Genomic DNA, 12,148 nt, shown 5'->3' with positions numbered 1-12,148 from the left:
GTTTGTGCTGCGGACCCGGAAGATGCTTCTGTAAAATCCTGGAAGTTTCGTGTTTCTGCTGCGGACCCGGAAGATGCTTCTGCAAAATCCTGGAAGTTTAGTGTTTCTGCTGCGGACCCGGAAGATGCTTCTGCAAAATCCTGGAAGTTTAGTGTTTGTGCTGCGGACCCGGAAGATGCTTCTGTAAAATCCTGGAAGTTTAGTGTTTGTGCTGCGGACCCGGAAGATGCTTCTGTAAAATCCTGGAAGTTTCGTGTTTCTGCTGCGGACCCGGAAGATGCTTCTGCAAAATCCTGGAAGTTTAGTGTTTCTGCTGTGGACCCGGAAGATGCTTCTGCAAAATCCTGGAAGTTTAGTGTTTCTGCTGTGGACCTGGAAGATGCTTCTGCAAAATCCTGGAAGTTTAGTGTTTGTGCTGCGGACCCGGAAGATGCTTCTGCAAAATCCTGGAAGTTTAGTGTTTCTGCTGTGGACCCGGAAGATGCTTCTGCAAAATCCTGGAAGTTTAGTGTTTCTGCCGCGGACCCGGAAGAAGCTTCTGCAAAATCCTGGAAGTTTAGTGTTTGTGCTGCGGACCCGGAAGATGCTTCTGCAAAATCCTGGAAGTTTAGTGTTTGTGCTGCGGACCCGGGAAGATGCTTCTGCAAAATCCTGGAAGTTTAGTGTTTGTGCTGCGGACCCGGGAAGATGCTTCTGCAAAATCCTGGAAGTTTAGTGTTCCTGCTGCGGACCCGGAAGAAGCTTCTGCAAAATCCTGGAAGTTTAGTGTTTCTGCCGCGGACCCGGAAGAAGCTTCTGCAAAATCCTGGAAGTTTAGTGTTTGTGCTGCGGACCCGGAAGATGCTTCTGCAAAATCCTGAGAGTTTAGTGTTCCTGCTGCGGACCCGGAAGAAGCTTCTGCAAAATCCTGGAAGTTTAGTGTTTCTGCTGCAGACCCGGAAGATGCTTCTGCAAAATCCTGGAAGTTTAGTGTTTGTGCTGTGGACCCAGAAGATGCTTCTGCAAAATCCTGGAAGTTTAGTGTTTCTGCTGCAGACCCGGAAGATGCTTCTGCAAAATCCTGGAAGTTTAGTGTTATCCTCACAACCTCTTTATAGAAAAAACGTGCAAGAAAATGCATTGAAGGGACGCTCCCTTGGACTTTAAACGGCGGCAAAGAGTAAATGGAGAGTAAATATGTATAAAAAGGCACAAAGGTGCCAACTTTATTAATATATAAAAGTAGAAAAGTTTGGGGGCGTGGCTTAGCGGCTGATGTAGGAGGACGTGCATGCCTTGAGCTCCGCCGGCCATCCGTGCTTACATCCTTACAGTCTGCTCTGAAACGCTGTTTTCGGGGCCCTTACCTCCTGCCACGCTAGGAGAAGCATCCCGGACCACCGCGGTATATCTCGGGACCCCCGCTGTGATGTCCAGACGCCATACCGGAGGGAAGGGGCTGACGGACCCCCCAGGCCAAGATGGCGCCGGCGCGCGGCGTGCAGCCAGAGACCAGTACAAGGAAGCGGCACAAAAGCTCCTCTATGGTGGTAAATCGTACAAGGATGCCCTGGCTGGCCAGCCCTCTCCTCAAGCTATCCCTGGAGGTTCTCCTGAAGCAGATGACACAGTCCCCTTGGAGGATGAAGATGGATTGTCCGCAGCATGGCACACAGTGAGTACACCCAGGGACAGTGCTAGGCCTGAGGCACAGGCCATCCCCTCTCCAGTACTGGAAAGTGAGCCTACCCTAAGGGACATATTTGCTGCTGTCACCTCCTGTAATCACTCTATTGCAGCCCTCTCAGAGGACATTAAAGGGGTTAAAGCTGAAATAACTTTTGTCCGCCATGACATGCAAAAGCTCAGGGAGAGAACAGCTGCCTTGGAAGGCAGACTGAGTACAGTAGAAGATGATCTGGCCCCCATGCAAAGGGATCTAAAATATAATTGCCATCTTACTGAACAGCACGCTATGCGACTTGATGAGATGGAAAATCGCATGAGACGCAATAATATTCGCGCTTTGGGGATTCCGGAACGTGTTGAGGGTAAAAACCTGGTTGACTTTATTGAAAATTGGTTGATTGCCACCTTTGGTAAAGAATCCTTGTCACCGCTTTTTGCTGTAGAACGCGCCCACCGGGTGCCGTCTCGCCCCCTACCTCCGGGCAATCGCCCCAGGCCCTTCTTGTTTAAACTCCTCAACTATAGAGACAGGGATACCATTCTCTCTAAAGCGTGGGGGTTATCAGATAAGATGGAGATTGAGAATTCCAGGATTTCGTTATTTCCGGACTTTTCAGCAGAGCTCCAGAAGAAGCGTGCGACATTTCTTGAAGTTAAGAGACGCCTTCGGGACCTTAACGTTCAATATGGTATGCTATATCCGGCCAGGCTCAGGGTTAGGGCCCTGGGCTCCACGCACTTTTTTGATCGCCCTGCGGCGGCAGCACAGTGGCTTGACCAGGAGCACAACGCACTCAAAGCCGCCAAGCTTCAAAGATCTCCTCCACGATAACGGCACTTTCAGACAGGATGACTGGATTTCCACTTTTGCAGGTCCGGCGGAAGGCAGAGGTTTTTGGTTCCATTGCAACCCCATTAGAGCTACAGGATGCCTGCACATGTGAAACCCTGTTTGTCATCTAGAAGAGTCTTCTATGGGTGTTTCCATGGCCTTCCCCCAGCCCCCGAGTTATGGATGGGGACTATTAGACTGCTATCTTTCCCGTGTGGGAGCCCCGCGGGCTTTAATACAGAAGATACCACGGTTTTTTGCTGTTTAACTGTTTTTCTTTTCTTTTTCATTTTGCTTAATTTTCTTTCTCTCAGGATCACAGCGGACAAGGACTATTTCCCGGCCTGTCTGCACCCGTCTGGGCGCCTCTTCCTAGCTGCTACAGCTCATGCCAGACTTTTTTCTCCCCATTTTTGGGGCATCTCAGGTGATGCGACTTCTCAGTCGCTTGTTGCTGATATATATGTGTTAACTGCATTTTTCCTCCCTGGTTGTTTACGAATGTTAATATGGTCACTCCTATCTACACTTATATTTTGTATTCCTGATGGCTAAGGTTAGATTTCTTTCTTGGAATGTCAGGGGGCTGGGCAGTCCGGTGAAGAGGCTAGCGGTGTTGCGGCACCTTAAGGATATGAAGGCTGGTATTGTGTGTCTGCAGGAGACACATTTTGCTCCTGCTGGCACTCATAGCCTTGGGTCTAGACTGTATACCCAACAATTCCATTCTACATACTCTGCTTACGCAAGGGGAGTAAGTATCCTAATTAGACAACATACCCATTTCTCTTGCTCCCAACAGGTTATTGACCCGGGGGGGAGGTACATCTTCTTGTTGTGTAAGATTGCTACTGTACATTGCATTATCGCTAACGTTTATATCCCGCCGCCGTACTCGGCGGAGATTCTTAGGCGCCTAGCTGGGTTCATGGCGCAGTTCCCTGGCATACCCCTGCTGGCGATGGGCGATTTTAATAACTATGTTAATGGCCTGTGGGATAAGATTCCAACTCCTCCTGTGGTCCCCTCCCGCCCTAATGGCGATACTCCCTTTGCAGCTCTATTAGCTGAACTTGGGTTGGTAGATGTCTGGCGGAGAGCCCACCCCCACACCCGTTTGTACTCCTGTTGCTCTCCAGCGTTTGGGAGCTTGTCCAGAATAGACTTGGGACTGGGGAACTCCACCCTTCTTCCCCTAATTAGTGACTCTGGCTATGGGGTTAGACATGTATCCGACCACTCCTCCTTGTGGATTGAGATGTCCCTATCTACTGACCTCGCACCTAGGAGTTGGAAGCTTAACCCCTTTTGGCTTGCACTTCTCCCGCAGCCTGACCCCATAGCAAGTGCCCTTAAACTTTTCCTGCAGGACAATTTAGGCTCGGCCTCTATAGACGTAGTCTGGGATGCAGCTAAGGCCTTCCTTAGGGGGCAATTTATCACCGCTATAAATGGTATAAAACGGAATACTAAAGCTTGGGAAATGGAGGTTGGTAGAGCACCTAGAGAGTCAGAGCAGGCCTATGTTAACAACCCTTCGGAGGACACTAAGAGGTCTTGGTTGGGGGCGCAATCTATGTCTAGACAGGTGACTTTACAACTGGCAGAAAATAAACGATTTTTCCTGCAACAAACGCACTTTGAGGAGGGGGAATCGACAGGCCATATGCTGGCTCTGCTGGCGAGGGCTCAGGGTTCCGCTCCTATGGTTCACTCACTGTGCGATTCGCAGGGGGTGACCCATTCGGACACCCCTGGGATCTTACAGATATTTCGGTCCTTTTATGCGGACTTGTACTCCTCCAAGGTGCAGCCCAGTGACGGGGAGATTGTGGACTTTTTGAATGGTTGTGATATCCCATGCCTGTCTGCGTCGGATGGGGAGCTGTTGAACGCCCCCATAACGGAGGATGAATTGGCTTCTGCACTGGAACACTCCCAGAATAACAAAGCTCCGGGGGCAGATGGCCTCCCATCCGAGGTATACAAGCGTTATGCCGGTGTTCTTTTGCCCACCCTTTTGAAAGTATTCAACAATGCCCTAGAGGCAGGGGTCCTGCCTGCTTCTATGAACGAAGCAATCATAATTGTACTTCTAAAACCGGGTAAGGTAGCGACGTCACCGGATGCATATAGGCCCATCTCCTTGCTCACGACAGACGTCAAACTATTGGCTCGGGTCTTGGCGACGAGATTGTCCCTGGTAATACACAAACTGATCCATAGGGATCAATCAGGATTTATTCCCTCGCGTTCCACTGCCCTAAATATTCGCCGTTTATTCCTAAACCTACAGGTCCCTGTGGATAACCCCGGTAATCAGGCCGTCCTCTCGCTGGACGCGGCTAAGGCCTTCGATAGTGTTGAGTGGCCTTATCTGTGGAAAGTGATGGAGCGGATGGGGCTGGGCAGTACATTTATTAGCTGGGTCCAACTATTATATGCCAAGCCTACGGCTAGAATTAGAGCTAATGCGGAGCTCTCCGACCCATTCCTGCTGTATAGAGGCACGAGACAGGGGTGCCCTTTGTCACCCCTGCTCTTTGCCATGGCGCTTGAACCACTAGCAGCCAGAATGAGATCGGCTCTGGACATTGTTGGATTCTGCAGGCCCACTGGAACGGATGTGGTATCACTATACGCGGATGACACGCTTATATACCTGGGGGACACACAGGGTTCCCTCACAGCCACAATGCACTTGATTACCCTATTTGGTACATTATCCGGTTTTAAGATTAACTGGGACAAGTCTGTACTACTGCCCTTGTCCCCTCTAACGGCACCTCTACCCTCTTGTGCAAACATGATCCAGACGGTTGCGTCCTTTAAATACCTGGGGGTACAGATATCACCCGAGGTGACGGACTATGCCAATCTGAATCTTCTGCCATTGTTACTTAAGTTTAGGGATAAGTGTAAGATCTGGTGCAAACTACCGCTATCGGTAGTGGGAAGGGTGAACCTCATTAAAATGGTATGGGCCCCGCAGTTGCTCTACGTTTGTCATAACTCCCCGACCTGGATCCCGAAACGTTGGTTCGATAAAATTGACTCTCAGTTTAGGGAATTAATATGGTGTAGAAAGACAGCCAGGCTTAGTTTGCTTACCCTGCAATATAATAAGGATGAAGGGGGGTTGGCACTATCACATGCTAGGATGTATTTTTTGGCTTCGCAGCTCCAGCACCTGGGTGGTTGGGGGTCAGATGATCCCCTGGACCCGATACGTAGGATACTGGATGACACTGTCGCCCAGGACATAGCGTTGGCCAGGTTGGAAGCAGGCTTCCCTCATATGGACAGGAGTTCCCGACTATTATGCTGCTGAATACCTTATGGTCCCATGTTAAACAACTATTACGAATACGTGGCTTCCTTGCCCTCACCCCTATTTGGCGGAACGCTAATTATGGTGAGCTTTTTAAGCTCAAGGGATTTGGTAACTGGAGTAGGAGCGGCCTCCGGTACCTCTCGCAGCTGTATAATGGACGGGTACTGAAGTCCTTCATGGAACTACAGGCTGAGTTTGACATCCCACGTAGGGATTTTTTTAAATACTTACAGTTACGTCATGCGCTACAGACACAGGCACGAAGTATGCAGCTTTCCCTAACGGACCATCCTGTGGTACAGGGGATATTCATGCAGACTGAACGTAAAGGTATGATTTCTAGGGGATATGCTATGCTTCTTGACGCAGTGCAGGACCCGGCACGTCTTCCGTGTCGGCAGAAGTGGGAGGCGGACCTGGGGCCCTTGGACGCGGAGACCTGGAACCTTTGTTTATCCTCCGCTCCGTTGGTGTTGGTGTCGGCCTCCCATAGGCTCTCCCATCTATACTTACTACATAGGACTTATAGGACACCAGTTAAACTGCACAGTTGGGGTGTTAGGGGGTCTCCCCTTTGCCCTAAATGTATGCGGGACCATGGGGATCTCATGCATATGTTCTGGAGGTGCCCGAAACTCAAACGGTATTGGGATGGAATCCTTGACACTATCTCTTCTGTGTTCTCTGTTGGTATTCCGCGGTGTCCGTTGGTCTGCCTGTTGGGGGCCCTGGATGAAGAATCGTTGACGCCCTCGGTTCATACGGCCATTATTAGGCTGCTATACGTAGCCAGGAAATTAATAGCGCGATTGTGGATAACACACAGGGTTCCCACCAGGCAGCAATGGACGGAACAGGTGAACCAGATGCTGATCAGGGAAAAGATAACATACCAACACAGAAATGCACCGCACAAATTTAATGCCATGTGGGGGGGATGGCTCGAGGTTCCGGGACTAGCTCCCCGCCAACTTATACAGGACAGACTTTTACAGGGTTGACTGAAGGTCCAAGGACATGTGCATGGAGGTATATAAACACTTGTGCTCCCGGTAAAGGGGCTAATTCTATGTCTCTCCCTCACCCGGTATTTGTAGGGGGTGTAGGGAGACACCAGTAGGACTGGGTGGAGGGATGCTGGCCGCAGGGCATAATTATGGTACTTATGTGGTTGCCTCCTGGTGCGGTGTGGTCTATGAGAGAATGTTACTTTTGTTTTTATTCTTGGTTCCTTTTTCTTACTTTTTTTTTTTAGTTTCATTGACATTTTCCATGTCTCAGTGGTCTACAAACCGAGCCTATTTGTACTTTGTGTTTCCTGTATACCTTTGGATGTAAAAACCAATGCTGCTGTACGACTGTACTTTACTCCTATGTTTGGTTTGTACCATATGTGTTTTGCAATAAAAACTTATTTGATTTAAAAAAAAAAGTAGAAAAAAGTTTAAACTGAACATAATTCACTTATACAGTACAAAAAGTGCACCAATGAATAAACATCACAATATATATCACCCAAAGCTAGTAATTCAAAGTGCTAGGTTGTGTTGAACTCAGTTTGAAATTTACAGCATTTATCCCGACATGTTTTGGAAAAATCGCATTGGAATGCATTTTCCCCTTCTTCAGGGGAGCTTGATAGTTGGGTATATTATTGTCTTATCTGTAACACAAATATATATAAGGGCGTGATGACTTCACGTGTAGCCGCGTCACTGGCCAGGGGGAAACGCTCACTGCTTGTCATGGAAACGACAGCAGAGACGTAGATAAGCTCCTCCTGGCGCAATAGGACTAGGGCATAGACAAAAATATGTCACCCGCCCTGCACCAGTGGAGTTTACCCGCCGGGTGTCTGTGTACACACAGAATGGCCAGGAAGCGGGGCTAAAGAGCCACCTAGTGGAAGAAAAATTGATGGCAGCCAGCAGGTTTACAATAAGTGAAAAAGCACAGGGGGATGAATACAGTGATAGTAAAACAAACATAATAGTAAGCATCAAAAGTTCTAAACAGAGATGACCGGGGGTGACAGAGGTTAGGTTACCAGCAAACATTGTCATGATCTATAAGTGGAGAGTTTTTTTTTTGCAAATACAGATAGAAGGTTATATATACATTAGAGCCGCACAATTAATCGTTAAAAAAAAATAAAAAATAAAAATTAGGATCTCGATTCAACCCCCCTGACGATCTCCAATGCAGAGTTTGCCGATTCTTTCATATAACAAGTGGAGAGACTGTATCTGCTTTCTTAACTGTCAAAAGAAAATATTCGGGCAGTCTGCCAAGTTAACAAGAAACATTGTAACTAATGCTTCCTTCTTAGATCAAAGGGATAAACTTCTGTGTGTAAAGAAAAAATCCGGGCAGTCTGCCAAGTTTTTAACAACATGAAACATTGTAACTAACTTCCTTCTTAGATCAAACTTCTGTGTAAATGTAGGAAGTTTAACCACTTAAAGTGGGAGTTTCGCCGTTTTTTTTTTTTTTAAAAGTCAGCAGCTACAAATACTGCAGCTGCTGACTTTTCAAATATGGACACTCACCTGTCCAGCGCGCCTGCGATGTCGGCACCCGAAGCCGATCTGTCGCTCGGTTCTCGGGTGCTGCCGCCGCCATCTTCGGCATGGGAATCAGGAAGTAGTTCCCTACTGCGCATGCTTGAGACGCGCTGCGCAATACAGACGGTCCCTGCGGTCTCTGGGAACTGTGCGTTTCCCAGCAGACAGTGGGGACGGGACAGGATGTGGCGTAATACCCTCAGATTCTGCGGCTATCTATGCCCGGAAGTGGGTGCAAATACCTGTATTATACAGATATCTGCACCCCCCTCCCTCTGAAAGGTGCCAATTGTGGCACCGGAGGGGGGGGAGGGTTCTGATGAGCGGAAGTTCCACTTTAGGGTGGAGCTCCACTTTAAAGTCCAAATCTTTTTCTGACGCTTGATTCTTAAAGTGGAGTTCCACCCTAAAGTGGAACTTCCGCTCATCGGAATCCTCCCCCCCACAGTTGGCACCTTTCAGGGTGGGGGGGTGCAGATACCTGTCTAAGACAGGTATTTTCACCCACTTCCGGGCATAGACTCCCACGGGAGTCTATGCCTCTTCCTGTCCCTGTGCGCTGTCTGCTGGGACACACACGGGTCCCAGAGACAGCGTGGACCATTTCCATTGCGCTGCGTGACTCGCGCATGCTCAGTAGGTAACCGGGAAGTGAAGCCACAATGCTTCACTTCCTGATTCCCTCACCGAGAATGGCGGCGGTAGCAGCCGAGAGCCGAGCGATCGATCGGTCTTGGCTGCCGACATCGCTGGACCCTGGGACAGGTGAGTGTCCATTTATTAAAAGTCAGCAGCTGTAGTATTTATAGCTGCTGGCTTTTAATCATTTTTTTCGGGTGGACTTCCTCTTTAAAGTTAAAAATCAATAATTTTTGCTAGAAAATTACTTGGAAACCCAAACATTATATATATTTTAGCAGGGACCCTAGGGAATAAAATGGCATTTGCTGCAATATTTTATGTCACACTGTATTTGCTCAGCGGTCTTTCAAATGTAATTTTTTGGGAAAAATACACTTTAATGAATAAAAAGAAAAAAAGAAAAAAACTGTAGTTAGCCCAATTTAGTTTTTTTGGTTTCAATGTGAAAAATGATGTTACACCGTAAGAATAATGAGAGAATCGTGATCTATCGTCTAAGCAAAAAAAATAAAAAATAAAGATTCTAATTTTAGCCAGAATCATGCAGCTCTAATATACATTGGTTGTGGCGGTATATTCATATAGCCAAACAAAAAGATCTCAGACATTGTGATACAGTATGAATTCCAAAAAATTCTAAATGAATTCTGTATATTTAGGCTTATATTCACTAAATTGTGACCATACATGACGTATTGTCGCAAGACCTTTCATATGAGGTATGGTATAGTACAAGGACTCAATGTCTGTGGTGACTAGTAGGACACCGTCCATGAGGTGCAGAGTCTAGTTAGCTATGAGTAACCGCTGGTTTTAGCGTGAAACGCGTCAGGATTTTGTTCTACTTTTCCCTTTGCTGTGATATTTGTGTAATATGGAGTTTTTTCACTTGAAGAAATAAAGGCTTTTTTCACCTTTTACTCAACCCGGAGTGCGGCTATCCAAAGTTCTGTTCGTTTTCTGTATACATACATGACGTATTGTCGCAAGACCTTTCATATGAGGTATGGTATAGTACAAGGACTCAATGTCTATGGTGACTAGTAGGACACCGTCCATGATATGCAGAGTCTGAAGGGTCTGTAAAAAATATATGGTGTCACGCACATAGGATGACAGGCAAGCAACGAGTGGTTTTAGATGGTTATCTACCACTCGACTGAGGTTTCCGGTGAGATTGCCACAACCAGAGATGATAGGTCTACTGGGTGGCTTTCTTAGTTGTTTATGTAGTTTTGGCAGCGCGTAAAACATGGTTTCTCTGGAGTGACTAGTTGTAATGAATTCCCACACGTGTTTGGTTATAACATTTTGGTGGAAAGCTGTGTCCACCAATGGGTAAAAGTCCTGAGTAAATTTATCAAGTACGGACCGCTGAATTGGACGGTACCACTCGGAGTTGCACTGTATAATCATACACATCTCAATGTATTGGACATTGCCACTATTTTCAGATGGTTTGATCACAAAACTTGTTGTCGGAAATTTCGAGCGTGTGTACACAACTCCAGACGCACAAAGTTCCACGCATGCTCGGAATCAAGCAGAAGAGCCACACTGGATATTGAACTTAATTTTTCTCGGCTCGTCGTACGTGTTGTACCTCAGTGCGTTCTTGGTGATCGGAATTTCCGACGACGTTTGTGCGACCGTGTGTATGCAAGACAAGTTTGAGCCAACATCCGTCGGAAAGAAATCCACGGTTTTGTTGTCGGAATGTACGATCGTCTGTACACGGCATAAGTTAAAAGGAATTGGATAGTTTTAATGTTTCACTTTAAGGTATTAATAATCACCGCGTCCAGCCAAACTCAATTTTTTAAAACTTTTTTTGCATTGGTACATGTTCCCCCAGGACAGTAACCCCCCCCCCCCCCCCACCCTCCCTGCCATACTATTGTTTGACACCCCCTTGCCTATTAGCCCAGAAAATGAGAATTTTTAATTTGACAGATTTGGCTCCCATTGATTTCAATAGGATTCGGATTCAGACTCAGACTCAGACTTCAGAATTTATTAGAAATGAAGTGAACAACACTCCGACCGAACCCAGGAATGTTCACCTCATCTCCAGTTAGTAGGTGACACATCTCCACCACGAGGAGAAAGTTCCCAACTCGTAAGTGGGGGAAATGTTCTGCCCCTGAAGGGGTTAATCTAGGTTTCCACACTATATATGTGTGTATCATCATCTGCTGGAGATAAAAGACATCACAGTGACTATGGAGGAAGAGGACGGACATGACGGGGGGTTACTGGGTATAAATAGAAAATAAGATCTTATTACCTCCTCTGCTGCCACTTCCAACAATGTCTCCTCTCTACTTCCTCCCGGATCACCTCTCACCCGGAACTTCCTGTCTGTACCTGACATCACTTCCTGTCTGTATTCCATAGAGACTTCCCATCTGGGTAGAAGTGAGATCACCACCTTGTGCAGCTCAGAGGAACTGCAGCCCAGAGAACCGCCTCGTAGTTTGAACTCGGCCTTGTTCGTATGCAGTGGCGGCCAGTACATTACTTCCTGGTTTTCTTGTGCTAATTGGAGAGGGGAGGGGCATCTGAGTAAATAGATACCTAATATACATAATTAGTAAGGTTGAATAAAGACACCAGTCCATCCAGTTCAACTTGAGCGAGTGTCTACAATTGTCCCTATCCCTGTACATTGCACACTCACATTGGTCCCTACCCTCAAGGAGCCCACAATCCAAGGTCCCCGTTCATATACTAGGGCCAATTTTGGACAGAAGCCAATTAACCTCCCTGCATGTCATTGGAGTGTGGAAGGAAACCGGAGTACCCGGAGGAAACCCACGCAGGCACAGGGAGAACAAACCTGATGACGTCACATGACGTGTGGCAGGCGGGAAGTGGTTAATGAGACATTCAGGGTCTAAAAGACCCCCAATGTCTCCCCTGTGCTCCACTGAATATAATGTAATACAGATCACACTGCATTATATTCTTTCCTGGCTTTGATGGCCCAGGAAACTGTCACCAGTGAACCAGAAGTGACGTCATACATGTCACTTCCAGGTCAGGAACAAGAAAGGGAGGAGAGCGGATGGGTGTTCTCTCTCCTTCCTCCCCTCTACCCAGTGGCGT

General features: G+C 47.4%; 1 protein-coding gene across 1 annotated transcript in view; it reads right to left on the bottom strand.

Moving 5' to 3' along the window:
- Positions 1–11,375, bottom strand: part of LOC143986884 (uncharacterized) — a 97,796-nt gene extending 86,421 nt beyond the window's left edge. Inside the window, exon 1 of the mRNA XM_077485290.1 lies at positions 11,328–11,375. The gene's annotated coding sequence lies outside the window, so the exon portion shown is untranslated. The remainder of the gene's footprint in view (positions 1–11,327) is intronic.
- Positions 11,376–12,148: the final 773 nt, after the last annotated feature.

Source organism: Lithobates pipiens, unplaced genomic scaffold, assembly GCF_037356315.1.
Source record: "Lithobates pipiens isolate NorthernLeopardFrog02 unplaced genomic scaffold, aLitPip1_a1.2 Scaffold_18, whole genome shotgun sequence".
Taxonomy (NCBI): Eukaryota; Metazoa; Chordata; class Amphibia; order Anura; family Ranidae; genus Lithobates; species Lithobates pipiens.
Note: the sequence above shows the minus strand (reverse complement) of the source record. Positions and strands in the feature narration are given on the sequence as shown.